Below are 20,601 nucleotides of genomic sequence, written 5' to 3' on the forward strand. Positions count from 1 at the left end.
CAGCCATGCAAAGGCTGTTCCCGTAATCCCAAATTGATTCTCCAGTCTGTTGAGTAAAATATGATGATCCACAGTATCAAAGAAGTAAATAATTCTGCTTCAACCAAGAGGTTGATGTCTCAGGTTTTCAGTTAAATACTGTGGTAAAAGGGCCGCTCCAACATGTGAAAAGGTAAAAACTCCACAAGGTATTAGGTTTCACACTCCAACAGTGGCCATGTCTGGAATGACTTCATCAAAAGGACGGCACAGTGGATTAGTGGCTAGCACTGGTGCCTCACAGCAAGAAGGTTGTGGGATCGATTCCCGGATTTTCTGTGTGGAGTTTGCTTGTTCTCCCCGTGTCTGAGTGGGTTTCCTCTGGGCACTCTGGTTTCCTCCCACAATAATAATAAAAAACACACTTATTTAGGGTCTGCTCCTTTCTCTGCCCCTAACCAAGGCAGCGTCTACATCTGGAGTTGGTTCCCGGGTGCTGGACTGGCTGCTGGCTGCCCATTGCTCCCAGTGGTTAGATTGTGTCTAACTGTAATTAGGATGGGTTAAATGCGGAGGACAAGTTTTGTTGTATGTATATATGTACAATGACAGTAAAGGTTCTATTCTATTCTATTCTGAGACTGATTACTTAGGGATAAATAATAAGATGAGGAGCATTGTCATTTTGGCCATTTTGGCACATTTATCTATGCATGCATACACAGTTGTTGGAAAAAGCAATGTGGGACACCCATATTTCAACTGCCTGTGTCAGAGAGATGACTACTTTTGAGAGGTGGGGATGGACCCAAGATACTGGCACTAGTACATGCTGCCAGACTTGACTTGATTTTGAAAGATGCCCACCTGATATGTTGTTGATTCAGTTCCCATCTACTCCTGCCTATATATCAAAGAGTCGTGTGTAAGACTGAAGTGTCTTTGTCTCTATTCACATCTACTTTTGTTTATTTGTTAGAATCCTTGAGCAAGACATCAAATCAGATGAGTTTTTGGTTCAGGTCCCAGCTACCCTGCTCTGTGTTGAGGACGACACTGAAGTGCTCACAATGATCTGTTGAGCGCATTGCTTGGCAACTCCTGACATGGGTGAATGTGAGGCATCATTGTAAAGCACATTGAGCAACTGTTCTCAGATGTCAATGCATTCATGAAGTGCAGATCCATTTTCCAAACATCACATGATTTTATTTTTAAATAAACATTCCTGCTGTGTTTGGAAAGAATCCTAAAGGAGATGTACATTTGACAGGCGAAACTCATGAACAGAGATATCATGCCTGCAGCATTATGCTTATCTGAAAAGAGCTTAATTGCCACTTCAGGGACAATAATCAGACATGTTTATGTGTTTGTGTATACTATATATACAGAATATATCAAATCGCCTATGAATCCTGATTCTTAGTGTGGATACAGCTGGCCGTTGCACTGGTGCACAGTTTGTTCAAGGTCTTCATCGAGGACAATCTAACAGTAATTTAGATGGAAGGGGCCGTGGTTACTCATTCACTTCACCCTCCTTTTTCTGTAGATCAGGAATCACGAGCATCTGATGAGCTTCATTCAGTTGACTGTACACACAGAACGACGGTGCACCTACCTCTTGTTTTTCTATTTCTTGTTGGCATCTTTCATACTTAGAGCAAATGAATTCAGTTTGGCAGCATCAAGGATTCATGATTGCACTAAAACAAAAGCTCTCCGACAAGCTGACGGGCTGTGCAGTGAAATATCTGCATACCTGCAAGCTGTTAAAGTGAAATACTTTTCCCTAAAGTTCACCCTTCAACGAGGAAACATTTGTACTCTGTGGATTTGAAATGCTGCTGTAAAAGTTTGTTTCTTTACACAGAAGCTGTGGTCAGCATGTAGTCACAGACCTTAGGGCCCCTTCACACATAGTGTGAACATGGTTGTATTGTGTATGAAGCCGGAATCGTATGCACACTGTGTAAAATCGTAGCTTCTTCCAATGCTTTGTACACCTGTTGCTACAAATATTTGCGCACACCAGCAGATGAAAGACAGAGTGTGCGCTGTGAGAGCCCATCAAACCCTCTTGCGACAGGTGTCGGCCAAATTCCAGGTGACACACATGAACATCTAACACAGCTTGTTTGGCACTTAGAAAATGTGTGGCCATTCGCACTATTAGCATGACAATAGTCAGCAGACAATCACTGTCGAGCTGGATGTGAAATCTGTATAAGTTCCCCTATGACTGTGGAGTTGCAAAAAGCCATGCACGTGGTGCATGTGTCTCGTATGTGTGCGCGTGCACACATACGAGACACATGCACTAATGATTAAATGCACCACTCTGCATTTAATCATTAGTGATTGATCTCTGCTCCCCTCCACAGCATGTCTTTTTCCTGGTTCTCTCCCTCAGCCCCAACCAGTCCCAGCAGAAGACTGCCCCTCCCTGAGCCTGGTTCTGCTGGAGGTTTCTTCCTGTTAAAAGGGAGTTTTTCCTTCCCACTGTAGCCAAGTGCTTGCTCACAGGGGGTCGTTTTGACCGTTGGGGTTTTACATCATTATTGTATGGCCTTGCCTTACAATATAAAGCGCCTTGGGGCAACTGTTGTGATTTGGCGCTATATAAAAAAAAAAAATTGATTGATTGATTGATTGTTCACATGTGGGTCGGACAGCCAGGTCTGATCGCACACATTTTGGGTGTACAGACAGCGATTAGAGTTTTGGTATTTGAGAGATTTGAAAAATATTTGGCGTGTTTGGAATGTAAGTAATTTTGGTGCAGTATTTAGCGTGTGTGCTTAGTGTGGTGGTGTTTTTGTTTTGTAAATATGAGGCGTCTTATGAATGTTGAGCAAATGCTTCAATTTTTTTTTACTGGAGCAAGATGGAACGCGCAGCGCACTCTCAGAGTCTGAACCAGACAGTGAGGATTCTAATGATGGAGTTGATGTTGTGTGTTGGGGGGTGTGGCTGGATATTTTGGTGTTCTTTTCTTTTCTTTGCTCTCCAGGTGGCATGAGAGCTGATTTGTCTGTGGAGAAGGTGCTGGCTGAAGAATCCTTCACCCTCATCAACATCATGTGCAGCACCTGTGAATGGTGCTCACATGCAACCTTAAAGACTTTCAGCTGAAGCAGATAATTGGATGGCGTTCTGCATTTAAGTCATGTGTGATTCAAGCAGAACTGCCGGGAACTCGACCTTGTGATGTTCGTTTGAGAGACGCTGAGGACCGCGCCTGGGTTTGACACATCGAGCCCGTGAAGCAAGGAAGGGTGAGGGACACATGCTGTCAGCACACATCAAAGGTGATTAAGTGTTTGACTAATTGTTGATAGTAACTTGGTATTTTGTTATGCAGTATACTTGAATTGTGATGAGGATTGTGTAGCTCGCTTCTCACTGCTGTGGCATGCGGATAAGTGATCCTCCACCTGTTGTGAGAAGCTGCTCATTTGCATAAGGCTTAAAATACAGACCTGCATGTGTTGCTGATAGTGTGTGTCTTTTGAAGGATATTAGTTGTAACTGCTAACTTACCTCACCTCTTCTATGCTTCGCAGAGAGTCGGTTTGTCGTGTCCACCTGCGGGGTGTTTGGCAGTGGTAGTGGGTCCAGGAGCGCCGGGCTTCGATCCTTTTGGGCGCTGGAGAGCGTGCCAGCCTTCACTCCACCAGAAGGACGCTATTTCTATTTTTACACTTTTTATGCACCAGCGGGTGAAATAAATATATTGTTTTTGGAACCGCTTTTCTGGTTATTTGTAGCGCTGGGTTCCGTCTGACACAGGTCCGCTCCTCAACCCGCGTCGACACATAACAGTTGATCCCTCTTTTGTTCTGGACGAGCAACCAGAGCAGGTGGATCCACCGACATACACACAGATTTCCACAGTGGGTCGGATCACGCACTTCTCTTTGCAGCTTCTCCAGGACTCAGGCACTACAGAGCTCCATCCCAGCGCTGGAGCCTGGAATACAGACACGCACTGCTCCAGCAGTGGCTCCAGGCAAGTTTTATTTAAAGCGTCGAGATCAACGTTAGCTTCAGTTTCATTTTGTTTGTCCATGTTCCTTTTGTGCTCTTGATTCGCAGGCTATTCGGTGATGGTAAAAGTCAAAAGGTCATTTGTCCACCTTTTTTCTACGATTTGTGACTTTTTTTTACTTTTTTCCCTTCGTTCAGGAATTGTTGTATGCCGTGTGACCGGGCCTTTAGCCTTACACTTAGCTTAAATCTATACTTAACATAGTATTTCAGTTTACACAATCATCTCATGACACATTTACTCTGTTTATTTTTGCCATAAACTCATGCTTTTTTCAGATGTTATGTGCATCTCTCAGTAGTTAGCTTGTATCATCTGAACTCATACAGACAAACAGTTTTCTAGTTCATAACCGCAATCACCACGGATTATGAGTCCCCCCCATTGGAGGTACACACTGCGTCGAGTCACTTTTACACACTCATAAACTTGTGAATTCACTCTTTGGCTTGACATCTGCTACACTCTGAAGCACTTATGATTTATGACTACCGTTGTCTATTATTTATATATTATTTACAACCCAGTTCCTCCAAATGTCTGTCTCAATGTGCCGAAAAAGTGCTGATGTCCACGTCTTCCGCAATTCCTGTGCTAGTCAGACGACATACCGGATCAAGACAGCATCCAGTTTAGAAATGAACGGCACATTCCACTGTTACAGGAGTTTTTGTCATGGAAAGAGGAGCGGAGGAACTCTACGCGTCATGGCGGAGCCGCATGGTGCAAAGCACCGCCGTGATGAAGCCTCACAGGACATGTTGGGGCATGTCCAGCTCATGCACAATTTCTCGGATACTCACACGACTGAAAAGCAACCGGAAGCGTCTGAAAGCCACCTGAAAGCTGTGTTGTCATAGTTTTTGAATAATAGACAATAAACCAGATTTTTGGAGATCTAAAATTGAAAAGTATTGGCTGAATTCTTTAGATTTTTTGTTTCCCCCTGCTGTAAAACAGACGAAAGCACTGGTTCTCCAGTTAGGCCCATGGAGATAGCCAAAAGTACCTAAATTATCACAGAATTATGCCAGTTAGATTATGTGAAATTCCACAAATTTGTGAAATAATCTAGAATCTTCAATTTTGTATGCAAACTATTGACACATTGAAAATCTGGTGTTTGATTTTTGTCCACCCCTGTTTGGTGTTTATGGTCACCACAGTGGATCCTGCATGCCGGTACACTGCCCCTGGTTTTCCTGAGAGGTCTCCCATTAAAGTATGGATCTGCATAGCTTCTTTCATCTGATGAGATCAGGCATAATCACTGAGGAGCTTGGCTGCAATTGAAAATCTGACATACTGAAAAAACTAAAATCAGTATTGTAACTATTATTTTTTAACAACTTTTTGCAAAAACAAAGTAGACATTCTCAGTCACCTAACACATTGCTTGACAAAAAAATCTAATATGCGCAGCAGGGAAATATAACGGTTGGAGGTACTGAGCCAAGGTATATGTACAGTAGTGTTCAGAATAATAGTAGTGCTATGTGACAAAAAAGATTAATCCATGTTTTGAGTATATTTCTTATTGTTACATGGGAAACAAGGTACCAGTAGATTCAGTAGATTCTCACAAATCCAACAAGACCAAGCATTCATGATATGCACACTCTTAAGACTATGAAATTGGGCTGTTAGTAAAAAAAGTAGAAAAGGGGGTGTTCACAATAATAGTAGCATCTGCTGTTGACGCTACAAACTCAAAACTATTATGTTCAAACTGCTTTTTTTAGCAATCCTGTGAATCACTAAACTAGTATTTAGTTGTATAACCACAGTTTTTCATGATTTCTTCACATCTGCGAGGCATTAATTTTGTTGGTTTGGAACCAAGATTTTGCTCGTTTACTAGTGTGCTTGGGGTCATTGTTTTGTTGAAACACCCATTTCAAGGGCATGTCCTCTTCAGCATAAGGCAACATGACCTCTTCAAGTATTCTGACATATCCAAACTGATCCATGAACCTGGTATGTGATATATAGGCCCAACACCATAGTAGGAGAAACATGACCATATCATGATGCTTGCACCACCATGCTTCACTGTGAACTGTGGCTTGAATTCAGAGTTTGGGGGTCGTCTCACAAACTGTCTGCAGCCCTTGGACCCAAAAAGAACAATTTTACTCTCATCAGTCCACAAAATATTCCTCCATTTCTCTTTAGGCCAGTTGATGTGTTCTTTGGCAAATTGTAACCTCTTCTGCACATCTTTTATTTAACAGAGGGACTTTGCGGGGGATTCTTGCAAATAAATTAGCTTCACACAGGCGTCTTCTAACTGTCACAGCACTTACAGGTAACTCCAGACTGTCTTTGATCATCCTGGAGCTGATCAATGGGTACGGTTTGTCATTCTGGTTATTCTTCTATCCATTTTGATGGTTGTCTTCTGTTTTCTTCCATGCGTCTGTTTTTTTGTCCATTTTAAAGCATTGGAGATCATTGTAGATGAACAGCCTATAATTTTTTGCACCTGCGTATAAGTTTTCCCCTCTCCAATCAACTTTTTAATCAAACTACGCTGTTCTTCTGAACAATTTCTTGAACATCCCATTTTCCTCAGGCTTTCAAAGAGAAAAGCATGTTCAACAGGTGCTGGCTTCATCCTTACATAGGGGACACCTGATTCACACCTGTTTGTTCCACAAAATTGACAAACTCACTGACTGAATGCCACACTACTATTATTGTGAACACCCCCTTTTCTACTTTTTTTTACTAATAGCCCAATTTCATAGCCTTAAGAGTGTGCATATCATGAATGCTTGGTCTTGTTGGATTTGAGAGAATCTACTGAATCTACTGGTACCTTGTTTCCCATGTAACAATAAGAAATATACCGTATTTTCCGGACTATAAGTTGCACCGGAGTATAAGTCGCACCAGCCACTTTATCCATTATAAAGAAAAATAAACCATAAATAAGTTGCATGGACATACAGGTATGTTAACTTAACATGAAAAGTTCAGATGATAATATTGTGACAGCTACCATTTTCAGATGCATTTGTAACTTGTAATCTGCAGAGTATGATTTTCTTTTTGGTGGCATTTTTTCGGGCCTTCTCCGTTGTCTTATCAGTAATGTTGAAATTTTTTTATTTTTCTATGGTAGTCAGAAGTAGCAGGAACAGTCACACAAGCCTTGAGTGCCCTGTCATGAGCTGCATTTTACCTACGGATATGTTTGTATTTTGCGGACCACATTGTGAGCCGAACCATAACCCGCACCATCGCTGAATGGTTCTTTTCTGACACATTACCCGCTGTGGACCATAGTACACACCAGGTGTCAGCTGCCGATGTTCGTGCAGCACCTACCTGCGCAGCTCATGACGTCCCCGTGGTGTCGACGCCAGCTCCTTCCAAGTGCAGACGCTAACCCTCCGTCGTCGCTCACCCAGTGCTCCCACGCAGCTCTCAGTGCCAACTTAAACACTCTGCTCACACTGATATCCAAGGGTTGAAGCTGTTTTGTTAGTCCTCCCGGAATAACAGCAAGCACCGTGTTTGTCTGCTTCACATGCTGTTTCACAATCATTGTCTGGGTGAGGTGAGGAATACGTGTCCAGTGTTCTGTTCTCTGATTGGTTATCGTGACCAGCGTGACCTATAGGGCAGCCGCCATACTACAGTGCCCATGAAGCATTGCATTTCCGTTTCCGGTGGCCATTTTAAAATATAGAGTGACTCTGTCACGTAAAATTGTTTTATTACGGTAAATTAATTGAGAATCTACCAGTATATTTTTCATTTATAAGTTGCTCTGGAGTATAGGTCGCACTCCCGGCCAAAACGTAAAAAAGTGCGACTTATAGTCCGAAAAATACGGTACTCAAAGCCTGGATTAATCTTTTCAGTCACATAGCACTACTATTATTCTGAACACTACTGTAAATGTATGTTCACACGTGTATGAGCACAAACATTTGTGGAGACTTCTGTTACCTGTGTTTTGACCAAGGTGAGCACATCCGTGCCATCAATGGCAACTTCATATTCACTCGAGAGCATGTCTGAGGAGCCTTTATCGACTATAGGGTGCAGATTTTGGGCTCAACATTAAAATGTGCAGAAGACCTCCTCACATAAAGATCAATATTTTTGCTGTTAGATTTTCACCACTCACTAGCGCAAAGGTGGAGGTTATCAGAGGCCTACAGTATCAGGCTTAGAACGTGCCCAAGGAGCACAAACACATCAGGATCTGCTCAAAACCAAACTGTGCCTGCGTTACAAGCCACATAAAGATATCGAAAAGATGGAGAGGAAAAGAACAATGAATTTCAAACACTGTTATTTCAAACACTGTGGAGGTATCTGGAAAAATGCCACAACCTCGTGCACTTCAAACCCACGAACAGACAGAGGCAGAAGCTGGTCCACACACACCCAGGCACAAGCAGAGTGATGTTGTGTTGGCAGTTGAATGCAAGAAGGAACGAATGACTGAGAATCTTCACAGATACACTTGTTTAATTACCCTGTGCACTGGCGAAGTGATGATAGCAGCCTTCGGTGGTGCGTGTGTGTGTGTGTGTGTCTGCATTCAAGATAACTCAAAAAGGGGATGATGGATTTCCATCAAAGTTACTGGGAATATTACTTGGATAGATATCTAGATGTGATAGAAATTTTGTTCAAATGTCAGGAAAATATGGATGTACCCTTACTGACAAAGATTGATCTGGATCTGATCCAGATTACAGATTTTGTTTCCATTTAAAGTTAACATTGAAAACCCCATTTAATGTATATTTTACATTATATCTTAATCAAACATGCCCCGATCACTGTCATATTTTAAAGTGAGGTGCAGACTGACACTCACTATCACCTGACAAAGTTTGATCCAGATCTGATCCGGATTGTGGATTGTGTAGACATTTGAATTTAACTTTGAAAACCCCATTTTGTGTGCATTTTTGCATTATATCTCAATCAAAAGTGCCTCAGTCACTCTCATTTGTGACAATGAGGTGCAAACTGGCACTCTCAATGAACAGACTAAGCTTGATCCACATCTGATTGTTATTGCGGATTTAGTGGATATTTGATTCTTTTTAACATTGAACAGCCCTTTTCATCTATATTTTGAATTAGATTTCAGCTTATGAAAAATCACTTCTAACAGGACTTTGACCTTGTAAATTTTGTCCAAGGTAAAAATTTGTGGAATTAGAAACTAGTGTTGGCGGAGGTTTGAGCTCTACTAGCGGTGCTCTATGTTATATTGTGGTGTGTAGGGTGTGCATCAGCCCTCTAATGAATTTAATTGATTGATTTGTTTGATTGTTTGTTTGTTGAACTGTCACCCCAAAGATGAGCGAGTAGAGCAAGCAGCAGAGCAGACAGTCGACGTTTGTACAGACGGCCACACCGTTTGTTACAGCCCATGGCCACGTTCAGAGTCCATCAACCAAGACCGCGGCCGCATTGGAGTCTGCCATCCAGGGCTGAAGCTCGTCCGTCGCCACCAACCAAGCCCGAGGCCGCGTCGGTGTCTGCCATCCAGGTCCACGGTGCATCGGAGGTCGCCAACCAGGCCCACGGCTCGTCAGAGGCTGCAAGCCATGTCTGCGGCTTGTCGGAGGCCACCATCCACATCCGCATCTCATCAGAGTCCATCAACCAGGCCTGCTCCAGCATCAGAGTCCGCCACCAGCATCGGCTGTCAGCTTGTCGTCCCTGCAGGAAGCCGAGACATCACAGGCTAGCTTTTGGTGTTTTCGTAAGCTAGCTTTCGGTGTTTTTGTAAGCTAGTATTCAGTGTTTTTGTAAGCTACTATTCGGTGTTTTTGTAAGCTAGTATTCGGTGTTTTTGTAAGCTACTATTCAGTGTTTTTGTAAGCTAGTATTCGGTGTCTGGGAACTGTAGTGTGATTGGTCTTTAATTAAGACCTACTGCATCCTGAAAGCAACATGGCCTTAAAAAACTTGTCTGGAAAATCAGGTGTCTGACTTGGAACAGTATTCACGAAGGAACGATGTCATCATCTCTGGACTAAAAATTAAACCAAAGAATTTTTCACAAGCAGTAACGGGAGTTAGTGCTGAGGAACTACGGAGGAACAGATGATTGCATTCCTCCATAGTAAACATATTGACATTAATAACGAAAATATGGAAGCATGTCACACTCTGCTGACTCAGGATAAGTCAACCATTCCACTTATCATCATCCATTTTGCAAATAGAATTGAACTACTCAAACAGGGAAGGAAGTTGAAAGGCTCAAACATTTTTATAAATCATTTATAAAATAGGGACGTTGCTAGAAAAGCAAGGCTGCTTAGAAAATCGGGCAAAATTCATTCAGCCTGCGTCCCAAACTGCAAGGTTTTTATAAAACCAAAGGATGCACCTGAAAAAGCCAGAGGTCTGTGCATCAGGAATATGTGACAGTTAGAACACTTTGAATAAGGATATTTCATCCTTTGTTAAGGGACAAATCTTGAGAAATTCTATACCATGTTTAGGTTCACATCATGCAGTTAGATTTTGCTAAACTGCATTTCTTGGACTGTGGATTACATTTCTTTTATAATGACAACTGAGTTTTCACAATTTACTCCTGCACAGGAACTCAATTGAAAAAAAGTTTGAAGACACCGGACATAGATTTCACAATATTAAAAATTAATATTGAAATTGATATTGATCCCGATTGTTTCTTTCTTAAAAATAGAAATCATTGTAATTATTTTACTGAGGAACAATTTAGGCAACATTCCTTCACAAATGGGGCATTCTCTATTACACATTTTAATACTAGAAGCTTTTCTATGAATTTTTACAAAATTCAGGACTGTTTAAAAATTGCTAATAAATATTTTTCAGTTATTGCGGTTACTGAGACATTGTTGAAAGATGAATATATTGAGTCTGTCCAGTTTGAGGGTTATTTATTTATTTATTTATTTATTTATTTTTGCTAGAAATAGGGCAAATGAACAGGGTGGTGGTGTGGCTCTTTATGTCAGATCTAATTATCAATGTGAAATTGTTGTAAATATGTCACTTTCTTTGGATGGCATTATAAAATATATATAAGAATAAGAATAAGAAAACAATAAGAAAAATACATGCTGCGATGGTTCGGTGAACGCAGGAACACAACAGCTTTTCCCATCAGCTTTTGCCAGCAGAAAATAAAGGGAAAATTAAAAAAAAGTCATCCACGGGATTCGAACCCACGCCTTCCAAACATTCTGATTGCCAGTCAGAAACTTTACCAGTGAGCTGCCATCACCTGTGACAGGTGCTTGAAATTGCCTCATATCAGGAAGCACATGGATGTATTAAAAAAAAGATGCACAATATAAAAACATTGCATTGTATTAAATCCCTCTCATCAAGTGGGCAATACAAATATGATCCGTCTGTTCCTCTGTAGATGACGACCCATGGTCATTGATGCACAGTAATGAAATAACATGAATGAGAAGCAGTTCGCTCATTCATGTCTACATCTGCTGGCACGTGTCCTGCTGGCCCACTCGTGTGTCCTACCGACATGCGTGTCTTGTAGATGGTGCACCGTAGGACACCGCGTCATGTGGAACAGAGTTCACATGGGTGACGTAACAGTCAGATCGCCTGCTGCGTGTTATGATCTGACGGTCCGTTTCAACCTAGGGGCATCCTGTCCATGTGCGTGCCACGAGCGTTTGATTGCTGCAGCCCGTTGCCACAGTGATATATGTTTTTATTTATGTCCACTTGATGACAGCAAACAGATACATGCGCGTCACAGTGGTCAGTTGTTAGTCCATGTCCATCCAAACACAGTACTGTCCAGCTGGCACATCATCACAGCTGTTTCAGTGGGTGGCCACGCCTCCTATCAGTTTTTAGGGCACACACCAAAGCCATGCTCGTGGGGAATTTAGACAAATTTCACTGCCAGGACGACAATGATTGTCTGCAGAGTATTGTCATTCCAAGAAAATAATAATAATAATAATACATTTTATTTGTAACACACTTTACATTCCATAGAATCTCAAAGTACTAACATGAATGGCCACATGTTTTCTAAGTGCCATGCAAGCATGCAAGATGTTTGTGTGTGTCACCTGGAATTTGGCTGACAACTGCCATGAGAGGGTTCGATGGGCTCGCACAGGGCACACTCTGTCTGTCAGCTGCTGGTATGCACAAATAGTTGTAGCAACAAGTGTACGAGGCGTTGGAAGCAGCTACGAAATTACACGATTTGCAAACGATTCCTGCTTCATGCATACTGAATGCGCAGTTTGACAAAATGCGCACTATGAGTGAAGGGGCCCTTAGATTCTGTGTTCTGTATGGGAATATATCCAGTGATAACATACCAAACTGTTGGGAAGGTGTAGTGACACGGACCCACAACAGGGGGCGTAAATGGACGGACAATGAAAATGCCAAAAGATAACAATTTAATGTTGTGAAAATGTGCACAATGAAATACAGACACCACTTTTAGGAAACAGTAAATTAAACAATAGGTGACGTGTGGGCAGGCTCGAGGATAGGAGACGCCTGTCCAGAGAAGAGTCGGCCCCCACACGATTGGCCACCGCCTCCAGCTGTCGGATCGGGTACTGCTGACAGGAAGCACAAACAGATTATGTGGGTGTGTGAAACACCCAGCAACAGTCAGCAACTCACAGTTCTTTCTGGAGTGACAAGTCCTTCACTCTCAGGTAGCATGAAAACCAGTTTGTGCAGTGCCTACTGAACACGAAGAAATTTAGGAGCGGAATCGCCGACTCCTCCAAATTTCCAACACACCAGCTCCAAGCTGTTAGGTATGGTAGGTTACGACTGCAAACAGGTTAGCATTCAATATGTGCGTACGGCACAGAGAAAGGCTGAGAAGGTTACCTGTAGGGTAAGCAGATTTCTCAGCAGGGATGTGATGTCACTGCCAGGTTTTTATGGAAGATGGTGATGATGGATGATTGATGACAGCTGTCAGCTCCGGCTCCTGGGGGGCGACTGCGCCCTCTGGTGCCTAAAGCCCGCCTTCAGGCAGGGCGCCCTCTGGTGGTGGGCCAGCAGTGCCTCCTCTTCTGGCGGCCCACACAACAGGACCCCCCTCTCAACAGGCGCCTCCTGGCGCCCGACCAGGCTTGTCGGGATGACAGTTGTAGAAATCGGCCATGAGGACCGGGTCCAGGATGAAGCTCCTCTTCACCCAGGAGCGCTCTTCGGGTCCGTAACCCTCCCAGTCCACCAGATACTGGAACCCCCGGCCCTTTCGACGGACGTCCAGGAGCCGGCGTACTGTCCACGCGGGCTCCCCGTCGATGATCTGGGCAGGAGGCGGCGCTGGTCCCGGGGCACAGAGGGATGAGGTGTGGTGAGGCTTGATCTGGGAAACATGAAAAACAGGATGTAGCCGCAGTGAAGCTGGCAGCCTTAGCTTCAACGCGGCAGGGCTGAGGACCTTGATGATGGCAAAGGGTCCGATATAGCGGTCCTTGAGTTTCTGCGACTCAACCTGTAGCGGAATGTCCCTGGTGGAGAGCCACACCTCCTGCCTGGGCTGGTATGCAGGGGCCGGGGTATGCCGGCGGTCTGCATGGTCCTTAGCCCTCATCCGGGCTTTAAGCAGGGCAGAGCGGGCAGTGCGCCACACCCAACAGCACTTCCTGAGATGGGCCTGGGCCGAGGGGGCCCCGACCTCTCCCTCCATGACTGGGAACAATGGGGCCTGGTACCCCAAACACACCTCGAACAGGTAGAGGCTGGTCGCTGATGATACCTGACTGTTGTGTGCGTACTCGATCCAGGCCAGATGGTTACTCCAGGCTGTCGGGTGCGCAGAGGTTACACACCGGAGGGCCTGTTTCAGTTCTTGGTTGACCCGCTCTGCCTGTCCGTTGGTCTGCAGGTGGTACCTGGACGAAAGGCTCACGGTGGCCGCCAGTTCCCTACAGAAACTCCTCCAGACGTGCGAGGAGAACTGGGGACCACGATCCGATATGATGTTCGTTGGGATACCATGCAGACGCACGACGTGGTGGACCAGGAGGTCTGCAGTCTCCTGGGCTGTCGGGAGCTTTGGGAGGGCCATGAAGTGGGCCGCCTTGGAGAACCGGTCCACTATTGTCAGGATGGTGGTCATACCCTGGGACGCAGGGACACCCGTGACAAAGTCCAGGCCTATGTGGGACCAGGGGCGATGTGGCAGGGGCAGTGCCTGGAGGAGTCCTTGTTCCTTTTTATGTACTGCCTTGCCCCTGGCACAGGTGGTGCAGGCCTGGACGTACTCCCGGACGTCGGCTTCCATCGACGCCCACCAGAAGCACAGCCGGACCACTGCCACAGTTCTTCGCACCCCGGGGTGGCAGGAGAGCTTGGAACTGTGACAGAAGTCCAAGACTGCAGCTCTGGCCTCTGGTGGGACATACAGTTTGTTCTTCAGTCCATCGCTGGGGTCCCGGTGTCGTGTCAGGGCCTCCCGGATGGTCTTCTCCACGTCCCAGGTGAAGGTTGCGACAACAGTGGACTCGGGGATGATGGTGTCTGGTGGATCTGACAGCTCTGGCCTGACCTCCTCTTCATGCACCCGGGACAGTGCATCGGACCGTTGGTTTTTGGTCCCGGGGCGATACGTGATTTGGAAGTCAAACCGACTGAAGAACAGTGACCAACGGGCTTGCCTGGGGTTCAAACGCTTAGTGGTCCGGATGTATTCCAGGTTCCGATGGTCCGTGAAAACTGTGAAAGGCACCGCAGCTCCCTCCAACAGGTGTCTCCACTCCTCAAGAGCCTCCTTCACCGCTAGGAGTTCCCGATTGCCGACGTCATAGTTCCATTCTGCCGGGGTCAACCTGCGGGAAAAATTGGCACAAGGGTGGAGGACCTTATCGGACTCCCTGCTCTGGGACAGCACGGCTACTATCCCTGAGTCAGAGGTATCCACTTCAACTATAAACTGGTGATTGGGATCGGGCTGCACCAGAACTGGTGCAGTCGAGAACCGGTGTTTCAACTCCCTAAACGCGGCTTCGCACCGATCCGACCAGGTGAAGGGGACTTTAGTGGAGGTTAGGGCCGTCAGGGGGCTAACTACCTGGCTATAGCCCTTTATGAACCTCCGGTAGAAATTTGCAAAGCCGAGGAACTGCTGCAATTTCCTACGGCTTGTCGATTGGGGCCAATCTCTCACCGCGCAACCTTGGCCGGATCAGGGGCGACAGAGTTGGAGGAGATTATGAACCCCAGGAAGGACAAAGAAGTGCGGTGGAACTCGCACTTTTCGCCCTTCACAAACAGCCGGTTCTCCAACAACCGCTGCAGGACCTGACGTACATGCTGCACGAGTCTTAGGATCCGGGAAGAAGATGAGAATATCGTCAAGGTATACAAAGACAAACCGATGCAGGAAGTCCCGCAAGACATCATTAACCAACGCTTGGAATGTCGCGGGTGCATTGGTGAGGCCGAACGGCATGACCAGGTACTCAAAGTGACCTAACGGGGTGTTAAATGCCGTCTTCCACTCGTCTCCCTCCCGGATCCGAACCAGGTGATAAGCATTCCTAAGATCCAGTTTAGTGAAAATTTGGGCTCCATGCAAGGGCGTGAACACTGAATCTAACAGAGGTAACGGGTATCGGTTGCGAACCGTGATCTCATTCAGCCCTCTGTAGTCAATGCATGGACGGAATCCGCCGTCTTTCTTGCCCACAAAAAAGAAACCAGCACCCATTGGGAAGGTGGAGTTCTGGATCAACCCGGCAGCTAACGAGTCCCGGATGTAGGTCTCCATTGATTCGCGTTCCGGACGTGAGAGGTTGTACAGCCTGCTGGATGGGTACTCAGCGCCCGGGATCAAATCAATGGCACAATCATACGGATGGTGCGGGGGCAACGTGAGTGCCAGATCCTTGCTGAAGACGTCCGTAAGGTCATGATACTCGGCTGGCACCACCGCCAGATTGGGGGGAACTAGACCCTCTTCCTTAGCTGTCACACCGGGTGGAACCGAGGATCCTAAACACTCCCGATGGCAGGTTTCGCTCCACTGCGTCACAACCCCAGACAGCCAATCAATCCGGGGATTGTGTTTTAACATCCATGAAAAACCCCAAATCACTCGGGAGGTAGAAGGTGTTACATAAAACACAATCTTCTCCCTGTGATTCCCAGACACGACCAATGTCACTGGCTGTGTCTGGTGTATGATTAGTGGAAGAAGGGTGCCATCTAGTGCCCGTACCGACAATGGTGATGGTAAGGCCACCAGAGGAAGCCCAACGTCCTTTGCCCATCTGCTATCCAGCAGATTCCCCTCCGACCCCGTGTCCACCAGTGCTGGGGCGTGAAGGGTTAGATCCCCACTCAGGATCGTAACTGGGATGCGTGCAAATTTACGGGGTTTCCCCGCGTGAGTATTATGGCCCACCCTTAGCCCAGTCTCGAAGGGCGAGTGTTGCTGTTTTGACCGTTAGGGGCAGTTTTTCTGCGTGTGCTCGGTTGAGCTGCAGTGAAAACACTCCCCACGGGCCAGCCTCCTTTGTCTCTGATCTGATTTTTTTTTCTTTGGCCCTGCTGGTTTCCCTAACAATGTCAGCAGGGGGAGCTGTCATCACGTGGAGTGCCCTGGCTGTGGAGCGTGGGGAAGACGGCTCCCTTTCAGACCCGGGAGGAAGAGGGACGGCTTGTGCCTGACCACGCCCCTCATCTCGCTCCCACAGGCGTTCTGCTAATCGGTTGTCTAACCGTATTACCAGGTTGATAAGCCCGTCTAAATCCCACGGCTCGTCCTTTGCCACCAGGTGCTCCTTAAGGACCAGAGACAATCCATTTACGAAGGCGGCGCGGAGCGCAACAGTATTCCAACCGGCTCGCGCTGCTGCGATGCGGAAGTCGACTGCATACTCTGCTGCGCTCCGACACCCCTGTCTTATCCACAGCAGCACGCTTGAAGCGGTCTCGCCTCTATGAGGGTGATCAAACACCTGTCTGAACTCCCTCACGAACTCAGTGTATGCTGATAGAAGCCGTGAGTTCTGTTCCCAAAGCGCCGTAGCCCAGGCACGTGCCTCACCTCGAAGCAGATTTATAACATAAGCCACCCGGCTGGCATCTGACGCGTACATGATGGACGCTGTGAAAAGATGAGCGAACACTGCATCAAGAAGTCTGCGCACGTCTCGACACAACCTCTGTATGGTTCCGGAGGGCTTATGTATGCTTCAGGGGACGGGGGGGGGGGGGGGGGGGGGGGGGGGGTGGGTTTTGTTGAATGACCACTGGTATATCTGTATGTGGCACTCAGTCAGCAGGAGGAGGTGCTGCAGCAGCGCCCGGCGCGTGTGCTTCCACCTGAGCGGTGAGAGCCTCCATCCATGACGATTGGCTGAGAAATCCTGTTGGGAAGGTGTAGTGACACGGACCCATAACAGGGGGCGTAAATGAACGGACAATGAAAATGCCAAAAGATAACAATTTAATGTTGTGAAAATGTGCACAACGAAATACAGATACCACTTTTAGGAAACAGTCAATTAAACAATAGGTGACGTGTGGGCAGGCTCGAGGATAGGAGACGCCTGTCCAGAGAAGAGTCGGCCCCCACACGATTTCCACTGCCAGCGGAGACCTGCAACACACCGGAGCTGCCAAGTCCTGAGTCCCCAGGTGGCCACCGCCTCCAGCTGTCGGATCGGGTACTGCTGGCAGGAAGCACAAACAGATTATGTGCGTGTGTGAAATACCCAGCAACAGTCAGCAACTCACAGTTCTTTCTGGAGTGACAAGTCCTTCACTTTCAGGTAGCATGAAAACCAGTTCGTGCAGTGCCTTCTGAACACAAAGAAATTTAGGAGCGGAACTGCCGACTCTTCCAAATTTCCAACACACCAGCTCCAAGCTATTAGGTATGGTAGGTTACGAATGCAAACAGGTTAGCATTCAATATGTGCATACGGCACAGAGAAAGGCTGAGAAGGTTACCTGTAGGGTAAGCAGATTTCTCGGCAGGGATGTGAGTGTGTTATGGAAGATGGTGATGATGGATGATTGATGACAGCTGTCAGCTCCGGCTCCTGGGGGGCGACTGCGCCCTCTGGTGCCTGAAGCCCGCCTTCAGGCAGGGCGCCCTCTGGTTGTGGGCCAGCAGTACCTCCTCTTCTGGCGGCCCACACAACACCAAACCAGGATTACCACGAACCACGAGCATAAATATAAGACATATAAAAACAACTAATATTATGTGATCTTGCAAAAGACAGTATTATAGTGATTTGTTGGAAAAATAAAATAAACATCAAGGGTACATAGAAGCTCTTAAATGAAATCATCAAAAATAACAAAGTTGTCAAAGATTACCCAACATATTTTTACTCAAATTCTGATACAGTTGTTAAGGGGAAAAAAAAGCTATAGTAGATAATTTTAATGATTATTTTGCCCAGTGTGGGGAAAAATTTAGCAAATTCAATTGTACCTCCTAATACAAGTACCTGAGATTATCAGGACAATGATGAATAACCTTTCAGATTCAATATTTTTGAGAGAAACTGATGAATATGAAATAACTGACATAGTACATAAACTGAAGGGGGAAAAATCAACTGATTACAGTAATTTTGATATGTCCTTGATAAAAATTTAATTGATTATATTATTAAACCTTTACGCATGAGCAGCAATGTGGATTTAGAAAAAATCGTACTACTTCACTGGCAGTAATTGATTTTGTGGAGCATATCACAAATGCAGTTGAAAACAAACAATATATAGTAGGGTTTTTTTGTTTTTTTTTTGACCTACAGAAAGCTTTTGATATGATAGATCATGCCTTGCTACTGGATAAATTATGGAAGTATGGCATCAGGGGATTGGCTCCGGATTGGATAGCTAGTTATTTGTCCAACAGGTATCAGTGTGTTCACTTGGGTGGGATAAATTCCAAGTTTATGAGGTGCACTAGTGGGGTGCCCCAGGGCTCAGTCCTTGGGCCTTTGCTGTTTCTGTTATATATCAATGACTTATGTTTAGTTTGCTGCTTCTGTTATATATCAATGACATATGTTTAGTTTCTAAGATTGTGAGTTGTAGTGGGGATCATTTGGGACAGGTTCTGGACACGATGGAGAGGGAACTACAGAGGTTTAAGGAATGGTTTGATTCTAACAAATTGTCACTTCACTTTGGTAAAACAAAGTGTATCATATTTGGTAATAAGCCCCGGAACTCATGTAGAACCATCTTTTCAACAAGGAAAATGTTGGTTTTCGGCCTTGCTGCTTACGTGTAGAAAGTTCTCCAGATTCTCTGAATCTTCTGATTATTTTATGGACTGTAAATGATGGAATCTCTAAATTCCTTGCAATTTAACATTGAGAAATATTGTTCTTAAACGTTTGGATGATTTTTTCATGCAGTTGTTCACAAAGTGGTGATCCTCACCCCATCTTTGCTTGTGAACACCTGAGCCTTTTGAGGATGCTCCTTTTATACCCAATCATGACACTCACAATTAGTGTCCTCAGTTCCCAAACGCTTATTGAGTGTTGTTAGAAGGAAAGGTGATGTAACACAGTGGTAATCATACCACTGTCCCAGCTTTTTTGAAACGTGTTGCAGGCATCCATTTCAAAATGACCAAATATTTGCACAAAAACAACAAAGTTTATCAGTTTGAACATTAAATATCTTGTCTTTGTGGTGTATTCTATTGAATATAGGTCGAAGAGGATTTGCAAATCATTCTGTTTTTATTTACATTTCACACAATGTCCCAACTTCTAAAATGTCAAAGATCATTGCCATTTTGTATAAAGCACAAGATTTCCTCCCCCAACAGTCATTAGCTGTTGTGTGGGCCGCCAGCAGAAGAGGTACTGCTGGCCCACCACCAAAGGGCGCCCTGCCTGAAGTGCGGGCTTCAGGCACGAGAGGGCGCTGCCGCCTACAGGAACAGCCGAGGTGACAGCTGTCACTCATCAATGGTGACAGCTGTCACCGATCATCTGCATCTCACCCGGGATAAAAGCAGGATGACACTTCCACCACATCGCCGAGATATCGACTTCTGTGAGAGGTAATATTCTCTGCCAGCATTCAGTGTTTCAAGAGCTATTGTGTTGCAGCTGTCAACCAGAGGACCGGTGTGGGTCGTCTCGTCAGATAAGTGGTTAAACAGACGCTGCACGAGTGTGTGTTAAAGGTGGAGGTGGAATTCCCACCATTATTGTTACGGGGTGTACACACACCCACACTTGACTGTCTTTGTTCTCTGCCAGCAGTACCAGATCCGACACGCTGAGACGGTGGCCACCTGGGGACTTCGGGACTTGGCGGCTCCAGTATCCTTCGGGTTCGGTGGCGGTGGAAATCGTGTGGTTCGGGTTCATCTCCAGACGGGCGTCTCCTATCGTCGAGCCTGCCCACATGACACCTTCATTAATTGACTTGTATTCATTCTATAATCTGCTGTGTGTGGTTGTGACATTCACAACAGTACAGTGTTCTAATTTAACTCACTCTATTGTCCGTTCATTTACGCCCCCTGTTGTGGGTCCGTGTCACTACACTTTCCCAACATTAGCTAC

This window comes from Thalassophryne amazonica, chromosome 3 (genome assembly GCF_902500255.1).
Source record: "Thalassophryne amazonica chromosome 3, fThaAma1.1, whole genome shotgun sequence".
Classification (NCBI taxonomy): domain Eukaryota; kingdom Metazoa; phylum Chordata; class Actinopteri; order Batrachoidiformes; family Batrachoididae; genus Thalassophryne; species Thalassophryne amazonica.